This window comes from Podarcis liolepis, assembly GCF_965112155.1.
Source record: "Podarcis liolepis genome assembly, chromosome: 1".
NCBI classification, from domain to species: domain Eukaryota; kingdom Metazoa; phylum Chordata; class Lepidosauria; order Squamata; family Lacertidae; genus Podarcis; species Podarcis liolepis.
This window is the reverse complement of record NC_139554.1, coordinates 88,266,800-88,285,870: the sequence shown is the minus strand read 5'-3', so window position 1 is coordinate 88,285,870 and position 19,071 is coordinate 88,266,800.

Below are 19,071 nucleotides of genomic sequence, written 5' to 3'. Positions count from 1 at the left end.
GGGTTGGTTCCAAATTATACAGGAGGATTCCAGAGCTGCTGCTCAACAGATTGCTCTCGCATTTATTGTTGGTGTGTCAGAAAGACAAACAGATGTTACGTCATTTCAAAGCTGCTTTACTTCGCCGTGCTGAACTACATTGTATTCTTAATTGTGTGAAATCTCATCTTAATCAGTAACTGGAAAAGCCAAATAAATGGTTTGCGGTTTCAGAATATAAAAGATGTCAAATGAATCCAACTGAATGTGAAGCTAAAGCAGTGGTGGGGACCATGAATTTGCTTTTTAAAAAACTTTAATAACATTTCCTATCTAATTTACTGCTGGTTTCACTGAGTTTAATAAGTATTACAATGTAGCAGATATCACTATGGTGCCCTGCCTTATTTAAGATTGAATAAAATAACATGAAGTTAATTTCAAAGTTACTTTTACAGGAATTGTTAATTAGTCTTATTTTGTCTGCAAAGAAAAACAAATGTCAACTAAAGCTGATTAAAACCTGCCACTCACATCTGCTGAAGTTTTTTTTGGGTTTTTTAATGGATGAGAATTGCTTTATTGAGCCAGTGTGGTGTAGTGGTTAAGAGCGGTAGACTCGTAATCTGGTGAACCAAGTTCGCTTCCCTGCTCCTCCACATTCAACTGCTGGGTGACCTTGGGCTAGTTACACTTCTCTGAAGTCTCTCAGCCTCACTCACCTCACAGAGTGTTTGTTGTGGGGGAGGAAGGGAAAGGAGATTGTTAGCCACTTTGAGACTCCTTAAGGGGTGTGAAAGGCGGATATCAAGTCCAAACTCCTCCTCCTCCTCCTCCTCCTCCTCCTCTTCTTCTTCTTCTTCTTCTTCTTCTTCTTCTTCTTCTTCTTCTTCTTCTTCTTCTAAATCATCTTTTATTGCCTCACTAATGTTAATAAACTTTAGGTATGTCCAGGCAGTATATAAACTTTGTGATCTAAACATGTAAAATAAAAAAGAATGGGTGGGAAATGGGCACAGCATGCTATATCCTGTGGGTTGTAAAATGATGGAACCATTCTTGTGAATGCTTCGATGCACATCAACATGATGACTCAAAACATCATGAAAAGCCTTATGAATGAAGTGTTGCACCAGGATGTGGAGAAATGCTAACTGGGCATCTGCAGACATACTAAAACCCGCCGTAACTGATAATCTGGATTGATCTCAATAAATAAAGGTTATGTAAATCTCCCTTCAGAATCTGATGAAACAGGCAAAACCTCTCCTCTGGGGAAAATCCCATTGATGTGTTAGCATCAATCCAATGCTCTATCTCCATGGGAACTTGGCAGTCTGTCTGTACCCATCCGTTTCAAGGCTCCCATGGAACTTGAGCTCAAACACTTCCATGAGAATTATGACTTTGGCTTGGAAAATAGCAGCAATGCTAATTAGGCACTGATACTGATAACACAAATTCCCTGACTGACAAGCTCAGTACAAGGGAACAGCACCACACACACATCTCATTAACATTCCCCTCACCCAAGAGCCATGTCATTCTTAGCTAGTAATTATTTAGGTAAAGCGCCTTCAGAAAAGTTTAGCTTGAGCACCATGTCATCATTTATGAAAGAACCAAACTTTTCCTCCCTGGAAGTCAGACATAATTTATCAGACAAGCTATTTATCTTTTAATCTAAATTCTAACCAGCCTTTCCTTTAGTTCATTTACTCCTTTTATCATTTCTTATCTGTGCTCCAAACTGAAAATTCATAAAGCCAGGAATTCTGTTTCAACTTGCACATTGTGCCTCACTGACAAGCAGAGATGATCAGATATTCTGCAAATTTCAAGTTTTAAATTTTGATGAGTCTTCCACAGCACTAAACCTAAGAAGGAAATTTCATGGCATCACTTTTTTTTGTTTTGTTTTATATCTTCTTTTGTGTTTATATTCCTTTTTAACCAAAACTCACCCCCCCAAAAAACCCTTTATATGCAAACAAAGTTTGATCATCATTATAAAGACTAACTTATACTGCAAAAAAGAAAAAGGAACATTAAAAAGAAAGCTAGAGACAACTGGTTTGCAGCACAATGTTTCATCTTTGCCACTCAACTACACCTCATAGATAATTCAAACTTAGGTCTAGAATAACAAGAAAGCCATCACTAGCACCATTAATTGCAATCCTATACACTAGCAAAGGGAGGGATGACCTGTGGCTATCCAGTTGTTGTACTGAAGCTCTGATCCATCCCAGCCAATGCGGTCAATGGTCAGGCAATGCTTGTCCTACCATTAGGGAGAGGGAAACAGCAGATTTTCATTGTCATAAAAAGCAGCAAGTTTTGTTGTTGTTGTTGTTGTTGTTGTTGTTGTTGTTGTTGTTGTATTTTAAGAGCCCAAGAGGGAAAGTCAGTGCTGGTGGATTTTTCTGTCCTTGTTGTTGTTTAGTCATTTAGTCATGTCCGACTCTTCGTGACCCCATGGACCAGAGCACGCCAGGCACTTCTGTCTTCCACTGTCTCCCGCAGTTTGGTCAGACTCATGTTTGTAGCTTCGAGAACACTGTCCAACCATCTCGTCCTCTGTCGTCCCCTTCTCCTTGTGCCCTCAATCTTTCCCAACATCAAGGTCTTTTCCGGGGAGTCTTCTCTTCTCATGAGGTGGCCAAAGTATTGGAGCCTCAGCTTCACGATCTGTCCTTCCAGTGAGCACTCAGGGCTAATTTCCTTAAGAATGGATGCGTTTGATCTTCTTGCAGTCCATGGGACTCTCAAGAGTCTCCTCCAGCACCATAATTCAAAAGCATCAATTCTTCGGCGATCAGCCTTCTTTATGGTCCAGCTCTCACTTCCATACATCACTACTGGGGAAACCATGGCTTTAACGATACGGACCTTTGTTGGCAAGGTGATGTCTCTGCTTTTTAAGATGTTGTCTAGGTTTGCCATCGCCTTTCTCCCAAGGAGCAGGCGTCTTTTAATTTCGTGACTGCTGTCACCATCTGCAGTGATCATGGAGACCAAGAAAGTAAAATCTCTCACTGCCTCTATTTCTTCCCCTTCTATTTGCCAGGAGGTGATGGGCCCAGTGGCCATGATCTTTGTTTTTTTGATGTTGAGCTTCAGACCATATTTTGTGCTCTCCTCTTTCACCCTCATTAAAAGGTTCTTTAATTCCTCCTCACTTTCTGCCATCAAGGTTGTGTCATCTGCATATCTGAGGTTGTTGATATTTCTTCCGGCAATCTTAATTCCGGCTTGGGATTCATCCAGCCCATCCTTTCGCATGATGAATTCTGCATATAAGTTAAATAAGCAGCCTTGCCGTACTCTTTTCCCAATTTTGAACCAATCAGTTGTTCCATATCCAGTTCTAACTGTAGCTTCTTGTCCCACATAGAGATTTCTCAGGAGACAGATGAGGTGATCAGGCACTCCCATTTCTTTAAGAACTTGCCATAGTTTTCTGTGGTCGACACAGTCAAAGGCTTTTGCATAGTCAATGAAGCAAAAGTAGATGTCTTTCTGGAACTCTCTAGCTTTCTCCATAATCCAGTGCATGTTTGCAATTTGGTCTCTGGTTCCTCTGCCTCTTCTAAATCCAGCTTGCACTTCTGGGAGTTCTCGGTCCATATACTGCTTGATTTCTGCCCTTAATATCCATAAATAACTTGGCTGGACTTATGTATCATGACTTCGTGGGGTGGGAGCACTATTTGCTGCACCATCACAGGCAGCAAAATAACTTGGGCCACCCCTGTGATCAGGGATGATGGGAGTTGTAGCCAGTAACATGTAGGGGACACAGACTCACCACCCCTGCTATATAACCTCCTGGGAGTAGATCCCACTGAATTCAGTGGGGCTTACTTGAATGTAAGGACTGCACTGTAAAAGTCAGACACAAAATTTTGCACTTCACCTGAATTTGAAATGTCGGATTACCTTGGGAGAGGTGATTAATTCTATCTGACGGGCTCTGGCTTCCTATAACACTCTTGGTGCCTGGCTGTCAAAGAATAAAGCAGGAGGACTATAGGTCTGGAAATCCTGTTTTCCTTATCTTCAATATCCTCAAACCAATGTGGATACAAATGTCAACTTGCATTTGCAAAGCATGCAGTTTAAGATAAATGTGGTGGTTTAAAAAAATAAAATAAAACACTCTTTGTCAAACTCTCCAGGTTGCTGTTCACTAGAGTAAAATGTTATTTTGTCATCTCTTGAAATATCCTTACAGAGGATAAGGAAAGAGGAGGGGGCAAGGTGATCATTTCCTTTCTTTTGCCTGATAATTTTTATTTATTTCATTTCCAAAAAAGAGTTACAAACAAAACCCTGACACCCTGAGGGTCCAGGGAAGGATATTTACATTAGATCACCACTGAGGGGGGAAATGAAAACAAGGGATCCAACTGAGAAAGCAGTTGAAAGAAAACCTATTTTAGAAAACAGGGAGATGGAAGACTATCAGGAAGGCAGTATCAGGAGGGGAGAAAGGAATAGGCCACTTGTAGCTGATTGAGAAAGCCTGAGTGGGCCAGTGGTGAAACACAAGTTGGATAGGGGAATACTTTTTTATCCTTTTTCAAAATCATACCTGTTTTTCTGCTTCCCAACCCCAAGAACATTGTACAAGACAGGAGCCCCTCAACTCTCATCTAGAAAGCAATGTAGGCTTTTCCCTTGGTGTTTTTAAAATCAATTCACAAAGGATAATATGCCAGCCAGGGCAATTTGTCCTACCATAATGTTGTGGAATTCTGGGTGAATGGGTGGCAAGAGCCCTTCTTCTCCAGTGGAGTTTTTTGATGCCGTTGCACAAAAACTGTACAGACCTCTGGGATCATAGCATAAAATAATCTCTTAAAATAAGAAACTGCTGGTGCCAATTACAGGATAAGTAGTTAAAGTGCAAAGATCTTAGGGATACTTAAATGTATGGGATGCTGGGATTTGGAAATGAATTTGAGACTTCTGGAAAGAAAATGGTCTCCCAAGTGCAGTATGAATACCTTCCTGTATCCCAAAGCTATTGGTGATATCTGCCATAATTTTCATTCACTGCAGATATTTAAAAATGAGATTTGCTTGGGATTCATCCTAGAAGAAGAACACAATTGGATGGTAGTGAAATAAATAGTCATGTAACTGGAGCAGGGTGTTAAACTGGAGTGGGTGTAACTTGGATGGGGACCTTGCTCTGAGTTTTAGTAGGGATAGCTACGCAGATACATTTTTTTGCGGTTTCTCACTGGCTGTGTCCTGGAAGCCAAAGTGCATTCAGATTTACTGGATGTTGTTTGTTAAAGGTAAAGGGACCCCTGACTATTAGGTTCAGTCACAGATGACTCTGGGGTTGTGGCACTCATCTTGCTTTATTGGCCAAGGGAGCCGGCATACAGCTTCTGGGTCATGTGGCCAGCATGACTAAGCTGTTTCTGGCAAACCAGAGCAGTGCACAGAAACGCCATTTACCTTCCCGTCGGAGTGGTAACTATTAATCTACTTGCACTTTGATGTGCTTTTGAACTACTAGGTTGACAGGAGCAGGGACCAAGCAATGGGAGCTCACCCTGTCACAGGGATTCGAATCACTGACCTTCTGATCGACAAGCCCTAGGCTCTGTGGTTTAACCCACAGCGCCACCCGCGTCCCTTACAGTGCCACAGGAAAGAGAAAATAGGTTGCATGTGGTGCTGACTGGACAGCAATAGCCAGCAAAGATTTGGCTGAAGAGATGCAGTCTGACTAGTAGGAACTAGAGCTTTGAGCAACAGTACCCATAAGGGTCCACAGTCATTCTTCAACTTACACCAAATGTCACCAAACATTTCCCAAAGGAAGAGTCATCTCTATCATTGGCAGGATGAGGCAGATACTGTATTTTTCCCATGTATAAGACTAGTTCCCCCCCTAAAAAAATAATGTCAAAAATTAGGAGGTGTCTTATACACAGACACATCTCCCCCATTTTCTTAAATCTGAGTCCCCAAAATCTTATACATGGGGGCATCTTATAGACGGAAAATTATGGAACCTCAGACAGCAGATGCTGGGGGAAGAGCAGCAGGAGACATCCCATGTGATCCTCCTGAACCCCCAACCATTCTTGTCTTCTGGAGAACAGCTGAGGGTGCCAGGCAGCCTGTTCTGCATCCCATAAACCTGCTGCCTTCAGGACTGGCGGAGGATGCTGTGCCATTGCCAGTGCTGAAGTGAGATTCAGCTGCTAGTCCAGTCAACTTCTATATATGGAATAAGGAAGGTAGCACTATCTTGTCCTTCACCTCAGACAGCAAAACTGCTTTGGCTAGTCCTGTCCAAAAGACAGGTAATTCAGCATTTATACTTTTAACAACTCCTGTTACTTATAATTGCTAACCTTGCTCAGGAACTCTAAAAAGCGCCTTTTTGAAATAAGGGGTTAAAATCAATGCCGTATTGAAAGGCTCTGCCCTCCATCTTGATTCAAAATGGTGTCCTGCTGAATCCAAATGTAAACAAAAGCCTGCTTCTTGATCTCATGCAAAATTTGGCTGCAATATATTAAGAGGTGTCCAAATGCACAGCAAACAGACAACTCTCCAAAATATAAAGTATATACATTCTTCACTTTTGCCATGTACATTTGAGACTGTGATCCACCCATGATCCAACCAGAAATACAAGAGGAATGGAACAGGTCACCTCAGTTCAGCTTAGGCGGCAAGAGTACCTTTTCTACAAAGCACAAGGACAGTGACAACCTTAGCTAGCATATCTAGGAAGAGGTGTTACAGACAACTGCATTGAGGCATCCACCTTTCCATCAGGCAAGCCGTTCATTTCATCTACAGGTTAAGAGTCTTGGCAACAGTTCCAAAGAGGCTCCTGCTGCTGGTCTCTCTGTAAATAAATGGGAGACTTGTGTTTCCATGGTGACGGGGCCTTTTTCTACCTCCATAAGCAGCAACACATGCTAACAAATTAAATGCTAAAAATACCAAAGAGAATAGGGGAGCAAAAGGTTCCATTTTCATTCCCCGTCTCAGGCTAATTTAAATGCATTGACGCTACCCAAGAGGGAAGCGGGTCTTTCAAGTTCAAAGATTTCTAACTGAACTAATAAAAGAAAACACAGGGACTTCATAGCAGAATGAGGCGTGCAGGGCTTGTTGATGCAAGGTTGTGTCTGAAAGAGCTAACGAAGTACCTGGATGCATAGTAATTGTCATTCTTATTTTAAGTGCACGGCTTGGTCCCTTTTTCTCCATCAAACAGGACCCAGCCAGGGGGGTGGGATTTCCAAATATAGCTGTGGCCCTGGTTCAGTTTCTTCAAGTGAAGCTGTGAGTAAGCGTTAGATGAGGCAAAGTTTCAGATGAAAGCCTAACTGGCTACCTCTGAGGAGTGTTCTCAGCAAGCAAAGTGATTTACAGGCCAGAAGGCTGGCACCTGAATGTGATAACAGGTTTCCCCACAACAAACTGGCTGAGATTATAAAGCTGCATCACATTGTAATATGTCAGCCGTTGAGACCATAATCCCCCAGTTATGTCCCCCAATTCCCACAGCAGCTGGCAGTTTCAGGGAAATCCGTGTACAAGGTCATTTCCCTTGTGAGGAGACAACTTGAGAAACTTAAGATGCCTTTTGTAATAAACTGTTTATTTATAAATGTTGAGTTTGAAGAGCTGCAAGAACTCATAGGCCTACTGGAGGCAGTTTCTGAAGCAGCATCCATCCTCAAAAGCAACAGCAGCTCTTACAAGTAGGCCTAGATCAAGACATCTTGCTGCTTGAAGCAGAGTAAAATGGCATCCTCCATTCCCCAACACTCATCATGCAAAGTACACAAGGTATTTAGGCACCTGAAGTACTAAAACCCAAAAGCACCACTCCCCGTCAGGAACAATGCAACAGTATTAAATGGAATAACTAACACTTTTGTTGCCCTTTCATAACATCCCAGTCTGCTGCCTAACGTTAGGCCCTGCTTGCCAGACAGCTGCACTCAAACTTATTTCTCTTTGAGTTGGAGTACGCATTTATGGCACTGCATGGAAGCTGCTCGGAATGACCTCCACAGGGCATCATATTCCCACCACAGCCACATCACATCTGTCATTGTGGAACCATCACAGAGAATTTCTGTATCAGTGTTGCCCCCTCTATGCTACGTTCCATAGCCGTAGCAGGGATTTGTCACCTCATGGAAGCTATTTCCAGCCGCCTATGTGACTCCGTGTTCCATTTCTTTTTACCATATAAAAGCTGCCTCTTCGCCCCCACAACCCCTCTCTTGTGCCCCTCACACGCATACACATCACTGGCTTCAGCCCCCAATCTGGTAGGTTGGGCTGCCCTGCACTCTTAGATCATTCTGATTTCCCCTTCATCTGCGGTTAATGGCAAAGCTAGTCAAGAACCAAACTACACAGTCCATGCATTTATGTGTAACTTTTAATAATAAATAAATGAGAAGACAACACAGGCAGGCTTCAGTCTGGAGTGGAAGGCTGATGAGGGAAAGGATTTATTTATCTTTTGCCTCAGGCTATTATTGGCCCAAAATCACAATCATTGTCCTCACCATCCGTCCCTGTCCCCCATCCCCCACTATGAAGAGGGGAAAGGGTAGTTTTTAGCTGCTGGCAATGGCCATTTTTGAACAAGAAATCCACAGACTGGGTGATCTGGGGAGCCCCATTCTCTCAGTCAACTGTGCTATCATGGTTTCCGTACCAATCTAACTATGTAAACTGAAACCCTGTGATACCCATAGTGTTTGTGGGACACTACAGACTTCCTGAAGGAACAACTTTCCTTCCTTAAAAAATAAACCATTCTGGGATGACAGCCACGAATGTGGTCTCTAGGTACACAAATAAAAATTGTACAAAAACAAGAATCTTGTAGCTCCTTAAAAATGAACGTATTTGTTAAGACACAAGCTTGCATCAAATGCATGAAGTGTTCACCTGAGTTACAGGTAAATACACACACAGTGTGGTGGGGTTGTAAGCAGTGAGGTCCAGTGAGGTCAGAAAGAAATGATATGCAGAAAGTACAGTGATCATTACATTATTAATATTAATCCAAACGCTAGCCCTTCTCTTTTCTCAGAGGATAGAATTTTGCCTTCTTGATAAAGAGAATGTGTTTAAAAACAGCTCCTAAGGAGCCAGAAAGTATAGTTTTTAATCAATGAGAGAGTTTATGAATGGGAATTATTGTTCAGTGTATGGGGGATTTATTCAATACAGACTTTACCCTTGTCATTTCAATTACACAAAGTAATTACATAATCCCCACCTGATAGCATAAAGAGAAAGGCTTAAAATGGAAACTGACATTTCATACTTACGATAACTAATAAGGGCCATGTTTTGTGGAATGGTAATCATAGCAGCTCCTGTTGCTTCTTCATGAAATGTTGTTTACTCCAGATGAAATGGCCTGGAGATGGCTCACAATATGTGGGATATTTATCATATGTGAATCAGCAACTGCTATCACAAACCAGCATGTATGCATGCAACAAACTATGAGGATTATATCACACAGACCATCATGTACAAAATAGCTCATGGGTTTAAATAAGGCCAATTTGTGATCACATGAAATAGTACTAAGAATCATTTGAAGACTGAGTGACAGAGGCAGCCGGTCCACAAAGTGGACTGAAACAGCTGCCTCAGGTTGTGAAATCCCATAGGGTGGTGCCCCTATGGGCACCCTACCTGCCGCCACCACTGGGGTTGCACAGCGGTGACTTCCAGCGAGATCTCGCAGGATCTAGCAGAACTCCTGTGAGTGCCCTGTGAAATCTCACGAGATCTGCAATAGTTTCTGCAAGTCAAAATGTTCATTAGTATAGGACAGGAAAGTGTGTGGAAACAATGTTTTAGGAGAGCATATGCTTGAACCATATTGGGAATGTCCTTCTTTTAAACCTCATTAAATTGCTTTTGCAGCCAGTATTTCAGCATTTAATTGCCCTACATTGCCACAGCAGATAGAAAGTTGAAACTGACACATACATAGTTCAAGGCACTCTAATTGCTAGAAAGTCAGGAAACAGGACATGGGTACCTTTCTTTCTCAAAAGCTGAGATGCAATGCTTTTCTCATAACAATGGCAGGAGCCCTGCACAGAACAACCCATTTGGCTACAGAGGTGCCTACCATCACACACCAGAATCAGCCTCAACAGAAGGGGAATTGATTTGTAGTAGAAGCTAGGACTACGCGATAGTTGCAGCTACTGCACCTCAAGGTTTCCCAGAACCCGAGAAGCTTAAAAGGGAATCCTCCTTTCCCCTTTCCATAGAGAAATACTAGCAGGAGGACCTTGTGCTTGCTGCAGCTGCAGCCATGGAGCTGCCACAGTAGAGTGGCCATCTATGCATCTCAATAAGAAGAGGAAGAGGAAAAATGCATCACCAAAAAAGAGAACAGAAGAGGACAAGTTTTGCATAAAATTTGGACATACTTATGTATCTGCACATTAGAATTTTTAAATAATTGATCTAATGTAAATAGATCACCTCACCACAGTGGGGAATACTGTGACTTGTGTCTGCTGTCCAAGTGCTAACTGTTGATAGGCAAAGTCCCTGTTCTCCCTACTTGTGGTTTTCTTTCTCTAAACTAGACTTTGATTAGACAGCCATTCAAACAGAGGACTCCTTCAAATGAACAACTGCCCTCTTCTGCCCACTATGGAACATAGTGTAACCCAGTTCCTTAACCCAGTATGTACTGGGACTAGTACATACTGAGTAGCCTTGGCTGCTGTGAGGCTCTTCTGGACACATAAGTACTCAGAATATGACATTTCAGGCATGGGGGTTTATTCCAACTCTACACATACACACACACATATTTTTATGGGGGTTTATATGGATATTAGTGGTTGGCTAGGAGAAGCTCACATATTAGCATCTTCTTGCATTTCAAGCATTCCACTTCCTGACATCATGCTGAAGACCTTACTACAGGGACTTACTTGAAAGAGAAGGTTTATTTCAATTACAGTTTAAGCTGAGCTCTAATAAACCTCTTTTACGAATCTTGTCCTCCCTTTTTGTTCAAGTTCAGTATCTTCAATTAGATTTAATGAGGCCTATTCCATACAAGTTTAAAATATCCTAGGATTGTTAAAAGCACATTTATTTGAGCTCTAATAGGAGACAAATCCACTTTTCCTGTAAATGTCTTAAAGTAACCCAAGCATTAACTGTATGAATGTATATTTAATGATATTGTAACTTATTTTTACTGACATTGAAAATGCCAACATCTCTCATTCAACAGTTTTTGCCCATGGTTATCATTAGGAGAGTGTTTGCTTTAACCTAATTGAAATCAACAACTTAACATTTATCTTCATTTAAAAGCAAGTAGAACTGCTAAGATACTTAATGTTCAACCATAAATCTCCCTTTATGTCTTCTGTCGTGGTCCCTTCAGGTGGAACCTGAAAGTCTCTTGGCTTTTATGTGATACTGGAGGATACCAGTAGATGGCAATGTGTAAAACAATATTAATCTCTTCTGTTGAATGCTTTGGATTCTGTGATTCCCAAAAATTCCAGGGGCAGAAAGGGGTGTATTTATACGTTTCCAGTTGTTTGTGTAGAGAGAAAGTAATAAAAAGCTGCTGCAGTAGCTCCAACTTGCAATAAAAGGGACACACAGAACAGTGTGATCTACTCCCATCATAGGCTGTTTACACACATGGAATGATTACCCACCCACACCTCTCTTTATTTTTTAACCGGAATATCCTTCCCTTTTTTGCTTCCCTCTCTTTATCACCATTGTCCTCTACTTTCATGAAAGTTTGGAGTTGATCTATTTCAGGTTGTTTAAAACTGACTAGAGGGAAGGTTAAACTAGTGGTGGAGAGGAAGAGGGATGACTCACAAACACACTTTAAATGTTCTCCGAAGGGATTGATTTAACTATAAAAGCAAAAGATGGGGCAGCTATTGAACCAGCTAAAGGGGCTGGGGAAGGGACAGAAACCAAAAATGTTGAACTGATGTTTGACTCCTTCAGCACTGAGACAGAGCTCGCAGCCTGTAAGAAAGTACTTTTATTCTATTTATAAAGGTGCCTGAGGTATTATTTATAATATAGAGTCAGATTAAATATGGCTGCTCAATTTATCATCCCTGCAACTCATTGCAGAGCAGTGCAAGACACAGATTAGAGGGAATAGCTTAATGAACAGGACCCTCCTTAGATGAAAGTGATGAAGCAAATTTAGTCTGCAAAGTAAAATATGTAAATCTGACCACCAACAATATCAATTGATTGTTTTGTTCATTCACCTTTGTCACTGCACAGTGTCTGGCTTCACTCACCGTTCCTTTTTCAATTGTGTTTTCTTTTGAGGTGTCTTGCTCATTTTGCAGGTACATTAAACTCTGTTCTCTGGACCAGGTGATGCTGTTTCACTATTCTGTGCTGCAAATCACATTATTTGACATTTCAAGATTGTGTGTGTGTGTGTGTGTGTGTGTGTGTGTGTTTAAGACGCAATCTGTGGCAGGTTAAGAAAAAGAGAATTATACTGTATGTGAGACAGATGAGCAAACAAATTTCTATTCCTATGGGACGGTGGTTGCTCTCAAGCCCATCTTTTGCAGCCCAAATATATAGAAAATTCAGGTAGAGGCATACACAGAGGAAAATGCAGTCTCTGAAAATAGATATATAGAATGGAAAATTAACATACCCAGTTCTAACCCTTTGGATCCTTTCCCCAGATTCCTGAAGTTGGTTGGGTTTTGCTTGAGGCATAGGCAGTGGTGGATCTTGGGTTTGGGGTGTCCCTGAGCAAGAGATTTATCTGGGGCTTCTTAAATGTATGAAAGCAAGCATAACATTTCACTTAATTCTATATATGAAGTAAATACAATCATTAACCTTTGAATAGAAAAACAACTTGCATTCACTCCGTGGATTATACCAGCTGCCCAACATTTGTTACTCGATACTTACCATTTTGTAGATTTTTGTCTCTTAATGTATCTGTTTGAATCAAACAATAGCTGTCTTCTTGCATGGTCTGGAGTTAACAAGGTTCTAGTACAGGGGTCGGCAAACTATGGCCCACGGGCCAGATCCGGCTTAATTGCCCTTTGGATCCGGCCCGCGAATGGTTCTGCAATCACCGCTTGGACCAGCGCGATCGCAACTTTTTTCGGTTTTTTTCGGGCGCCATTTTTTGTGATTTTCCCCCTCCCTCTTCCTGGCTTCTCCCCACCCTGTGGAGGAGGGGGGCTGGGCTTTGATAGGAAGCCTCGCCACCCGAGCCCACCAGCCTCTCCCCATGGCCACGCTGTGGGCTGGAGCCTGGTGTGCCTGCTGGCCCTGCGCCTGGCGCCCAGGAAAGCTGGCCCCAAAAGGAGAGGTGCTGCCACTGCCGCTGGCTCCCAAACGCAGCCAGAGCGGTGGAAGAGGTAGGCAAGGGGAGGAGAGAGTCTGGAGGAGAGAGGGGGAGAGAGAAAAGCCCCCTTCACCACATGCGCATGCGCTCCCGTGTGCGCAGTCCAGCCCGCCACTAGGTCTGGGGGACGGTGAACCGGCCCCCTCCCAAAAAGAATTGCTGACCCCTGTTCTAGAAGAAATATTGTCATGTGTGCCATCCTGGGCCTTATGAATTTCAATTTTTTTCCTCTATCATCCAAATAACTATCACATTGTTGTTGATTCAACTAGTTGTGTCTCCTAAATTTCATCTTTGGGGCCACATTTCCATTGAACAATTTCAAGCAGCCAAACACCTGCATGTTGTCCTTGTGAATTGGGGGCTGTGGTTTCCTTTTTTTGTGTAACAAAAGTGCATTTCACTAAAGCAACTTGCTGCTTGCCAAGTCTGATTGTCTTGCTGTGTTGGTTTTTCTCTTTGTTTCCGCTATATTCACCAAACAAGGCTTTTTCTTTGGGCAAGTCAATAAAGTCCTGTCCCGAGTCCAGCAGATCTATAGGAATAATAGTCTCAATGTGAAATAGAAGTGCAACTTTCAAATATTTTATCTCATTCCTATTGTTCTACTCTCAGTCATTGCCTTCCCTTAACTACCATCAGTTTCTTTACAAATGCATCAAAATCTTCCTTTTGTTATTCAAATGGTTTTAAGGAGCAACCAAAATAGTGCTGTTTATAGCTGAACTCATGTGTATTGTATATCTCTGTATTAATGGCGCCTCATGTTCCTGGCCATTTAATCTGTCTTGCAAGATAGCTGTCCTTTCACCAATATCCTTTCATGCAGCCATGGAGAACCTGTAATAGAAGACCTGTGGGGCTGAATGCTTTGAGCTAGTGTAATTTCCCTCTCTTTCTAGGAACGTAAAACAGCTTTTTGTTTTTACTTGATTCTACACAGTGAGAACAAGAAATTGATGTACAGAAAGTGAAGTACCTCTCATATTTAACCATGTGCTTTTATGTGCATGTATCTAAAACCTGATAACATTCATGCTTCCTTTGGTTAAGTCAACGTTTATTGATTATTCAATGAAGTGTCTGCCCTTGATATTACTGGTCATAGAAAAACTGTGTAATAGGGCACAACATTTACTTTGTCTAGCTTGTATATTTAATGTATTAACATCAATGTGTCTCTCTGCCAGTCAGCCATTCCTGCTCTCCTTCAGCATACTGTATTCCATTTCCCTCTGTGCCCCCCCCCCCATTTTCCATTTCACCTTCAGCATTCTGTGTCCAGTAAGCATGCTCAGTCCTCATTGGGCTGTTGGGGGGATCAGGGATTGCTCCCAAATTATTTTTGTCCAACTTTGACATTCCCCAAACATGCTAATACCTTCTTCTTCTTTCTCAGCAGTCCCAGCGGCGGAGGAAGCCACTCGGGCGCCTGGGGCGGAGCACCCAGGAGCGGGGTGAGCCACCTATAGGGGCGGGGTGAGGGCGGGGCGAGCCTCAGGGCCTCCGGTGTCTGCCTGCCTCCTTCCACTCAGCTGCCTTACAGCTGTGGGGGGAGGTAGCATATGGACCATTTGGGCAGCACGGAGCCTGCTTGGGCATGCTGCAGGCCCAGTGGTGAGTGCCGACAGGAATTTTGTCACCCCCCTCAGTGGTGACCCGGGGTGGTCCGCACCCACCGCACCCCCTTCCTCTGCCTCTGAGTAGTCCTGTTTGGCCTATGTAGCCATCACAACTCAGCTCTTGAGTTCACTAGTAGCACATAGTATTATGTTTTTACACCTACAAATCACTGTTCTCAACTTGCACCCTTTGACCTTTATTACAAATGCTCTGCAAGGTCTCTGACCCAATTGTTCCAAAGCAACTTATGCAGCCTTTCCCCCCCTAGAAAACTGTTTTAGGAAGGAAAATATCCTATTTTTATAGTTTAAGTAATTACTTGTAAGTGCAAATAAGGATTAAACAGAGATAAATTAATCCAGATATTCAAGACTGTTCCCCTAACCAAGACAATATTAAATATGGTTGATATCAATATCAAATTATATCAGCCATTGTTGTTGTTGTTGTGGCCCTCTTTTCTGACCCCACTATACTCCACGTGACATACAATTTGCCACTGTGCCTTGGACCAGTTGATGGACCTCTCAACAACCAGCTGGTGATTCTGCATCCTTTATTAACAGATGGATGAAGTCATTTAGGGCTTCCCTTCACTCCCTGTTTTTGGAACCTATTAAAGAGAAAGAGAAAACATGTGAGTAAGGCAGGAGGAAAGAGATCAATGTCTCCCTGCAAAGAGGCCAGCATGCCTGCAATGAAGAGTGTTAGTCACATTGTTAAAAACATTCCAAGAAACACTTTGACACTGAGTGATGCTGACAGCTGCTCAGAAGAATTTTAGACCATACATCAACTGGTGCCTTGTATGATAGGTAGGTATTGGCAAAGTCCATTTGTGAATTAATTGCAAAGCAATTGTTGAATGCAGGACATTTCTAATTTACAATGTTTTTCTTCCAGCTTGTTACATTGTAAAAAAACAACCTTTAAATTCAAGAAGGGGAACCCTGTACCTCACGGCATTTTCCTCCCTTTCTCTGGCCCAAGTCATACAATGATCTTTACCCCTTTTTCTGAGCATATGTAATTAACCCTTGGAGGGAGTGGGGGGGAAACTGGGCCGATATTAAAATAATGACACTGTGGTTCTCTCCCCCAGCAATGTTGCCTCTATCAAACGCTGCTGCAGAGGGCCTTGAGATGCATAACTGGGCCTCCCAATGTTTTCATTTTTTTTATTCTAAAGCATGTGCAGCAAGTCAGCACTGGTCCATCCATGAGGCAAGGTGAGGTAACTGCCTCAGGCAGCAGGATCCATAGAGGCAGCAGATCCTGATGTAGAATTTATTCCCCACTCCCCCGTACCTGCTCGCTGCCTGCCATTTTGCCTCGCCAGAATTCCCCATATGATGTGTTTTGTGCCATTGAACCAATCATGCAACATTCATTCCCCACTAATAAATCTACAACACTTAAAATATAAATCTGGGGACATTAAATGAAATCTGGGGACATTCCGGGGATGGATTTTGTCCGGGGACAGATTTGTAAATCCAGGAACTGTCCCTGGGAAACGGGGATGCCTGGTAACCATAATTTACACCCCGCCCATCGGACTGGGTTGCCCTAGCCACTCTGGGTGGCTTCCAACATATATTAAAGCATAATAAAATATTGAACATTTAAAAACTTCCCTATACAGGGCTGCCTTCAGATGCCTTCTAAAGGTTCCATAGTTAACTTATCTCATTGATTCAGGGGGAAAGCAGGACATTCCAGAATCAGATCAGAAATCGGGATGGCTTCTGTAAATCTGGGACTGTCCCTGGAAAATAAGGACCCTTGGAGTGTCTGTGATTCACCTCAGGTGCCAAAATGTCTTGAGTTGGCCCTGTGGCTAGTCCCAAATTTGAGCAGGGCAGCAGCTAAACAGCAGCTTTGGGTAGGGGGTTAAAACACTCGCTCCCTAAACTCTTCCACTCTGACTAGGTTCGGAGCACTTTGTCACTGCTTTGAAGTAACTCCTTTGAATTACAACTACAAGACAGCCAGTCACAGTCACAGATCTCCCACAGATGTGCTGTTTGGCCCTGAGCAGTTCTTTTGCTACCATGCTGCTCCTATGAAATCCTTGGTCTTGGGGCTGGCTGTTAAACAACTGAGTGGCAGGCTGGTACTGCAGAACTGATTGAATATAAAAGTCAATGCAGAGTGACACAGGAGAAGCCTGTGTATTTACTACTTGCTGACGGAGGCATTCTAATCAGTGGAACATTGTGAATAGAGGATGCTGGTACTTAAAGAAAGAGTTTCGTGCAGCCTTGAAGGACTTCCCAAAGCATAAAAGCTAAAGACTTTTTTAAAAATGGAACAAGGCTTGGTGTTAGCAAAGGAGAACATCTGGTGCTGTGCACTGATGTGATGCTCCTTTACTGCGATACGCTGGCTTATTGCTTGTTTTATTATTTATTAGATGGAAGCAGATCCTTCTGATTCTTCATCCACAACTGAAACAAAGCCAAAGGGCTTAGCTACATAATGCTTTGCTTGCTCTTCCTTCCAAGTTTGAGCACAGGACTTGACGTAACATACTGGACTGACCATCATTCAACCCCAATGGCCAACAGCCAATGATATCAAGTGGATATCATTCAATGTTCAGTAGAATGTTACATCATATGCACCCTATATCAACATGTTTCAAGGAAAAGAAACATAAGAGCAGTGGGAGCACTTTGCCTCTTACAACATCTGCTTAAGTACTAATTACATGAAAACACACCTGTTCACATTAGTCTTCAGTGGTGAAGCAAGGAGATTTTAGACCCTGGGTTGTATTCAACATGACACCAAGCAGATAGTTCTGTCAGTGAAAGGATTTCCCCTTAATCTATTCTAGGGGTTCCCCCAACCCTCTGGAGCGCGTTTGGAAAGAGCATGCAAAGTGCACATGAGAAATCCTGTTGTTCAAGTGGAAATCCTTGTGCTGACAGAAGGTATTAGCTGAAGACCACTCCTTGGATTTAGTAGCCTTACATGGGTGGGGCATTTTAGACGGCCAAGTGTATTACTTCAGTTGTAAATAACCCAACTGAGAATAAGTTATTTTTATAGTCATGTTTGAAAACTCTCTAGGCAAGTTGCCTAGAGAGAGTCCTGGATTTGGCAGTTATTATTAATAAAGCAGTTGTTATTTTAGGTAATGTTGATTTTTATTATTTATAATTTTAAAAATATTCGTGTGGGAGTCACCAGTGCTGATTTTGTCTGGAGAAAGGTGACCCCCAGATGCAAATTCTAACAAAATGATAACTATCAGCACACTGCTTTTCTGAGCTAGCATTAATAGTAGGAATTGAAACAAAATGTTGCAGTGTATCTTCAAGGTTTCAGCCAACTGGCCATGTCCTCTTCCAGGCTACTGTACTCCCCTACCAGCTTTCTGGTTTTCATTTTCACACCTAAACTCTTCATTCTGTGGCCGCTTGCTATGTTCAGTTCTCTGTATGATGTTGCCTCCTTCACTTTTTTTAAATGTACTTTTGCAAAACATGAGATTCCTCCACAAATGCTAATCCTGCCCTCTAGTTTCTCAGTGGCTTAGTTTTTGAGCTCACTATTGGAGGGAGTGGTGAGTTCTATGTTTTGAGAAAATAAACCTTCTTGCTGTGGTTGTTTCTCCTGCTGGCCTACTTCTCAAGTGGAAAAGCCCTCTATGGGCATATCCTAAGGCTACCCACTTTTGCACTCCCTTGAATTGTCTCCTTCTCTATAGAAACCAGTTTCACAGTTAATTTGAGAATTGTAATATAGGTGTTGTTACAATTAATATCAACAGTTGGCACTAGTGATAATAGAGCTATATAAGATGTAGCGGAGAAAGTAAAGTATCCTGTTACTCAGCAATCTCAGTGTGTCTGTTCCTTCTTCCACAGCATTCACAACAGAACATTACAAGAATAATTTTTGTGTAGAGTTTAGTTCTAGAGTTGGCCCTAGCCATCTCTGCCATAGGGACCCCAATCTATTTTTCTCAAAGAAATTCAGCTCTTGAGTTGAGGGGGGGGCACCTTCGCTATAGATTA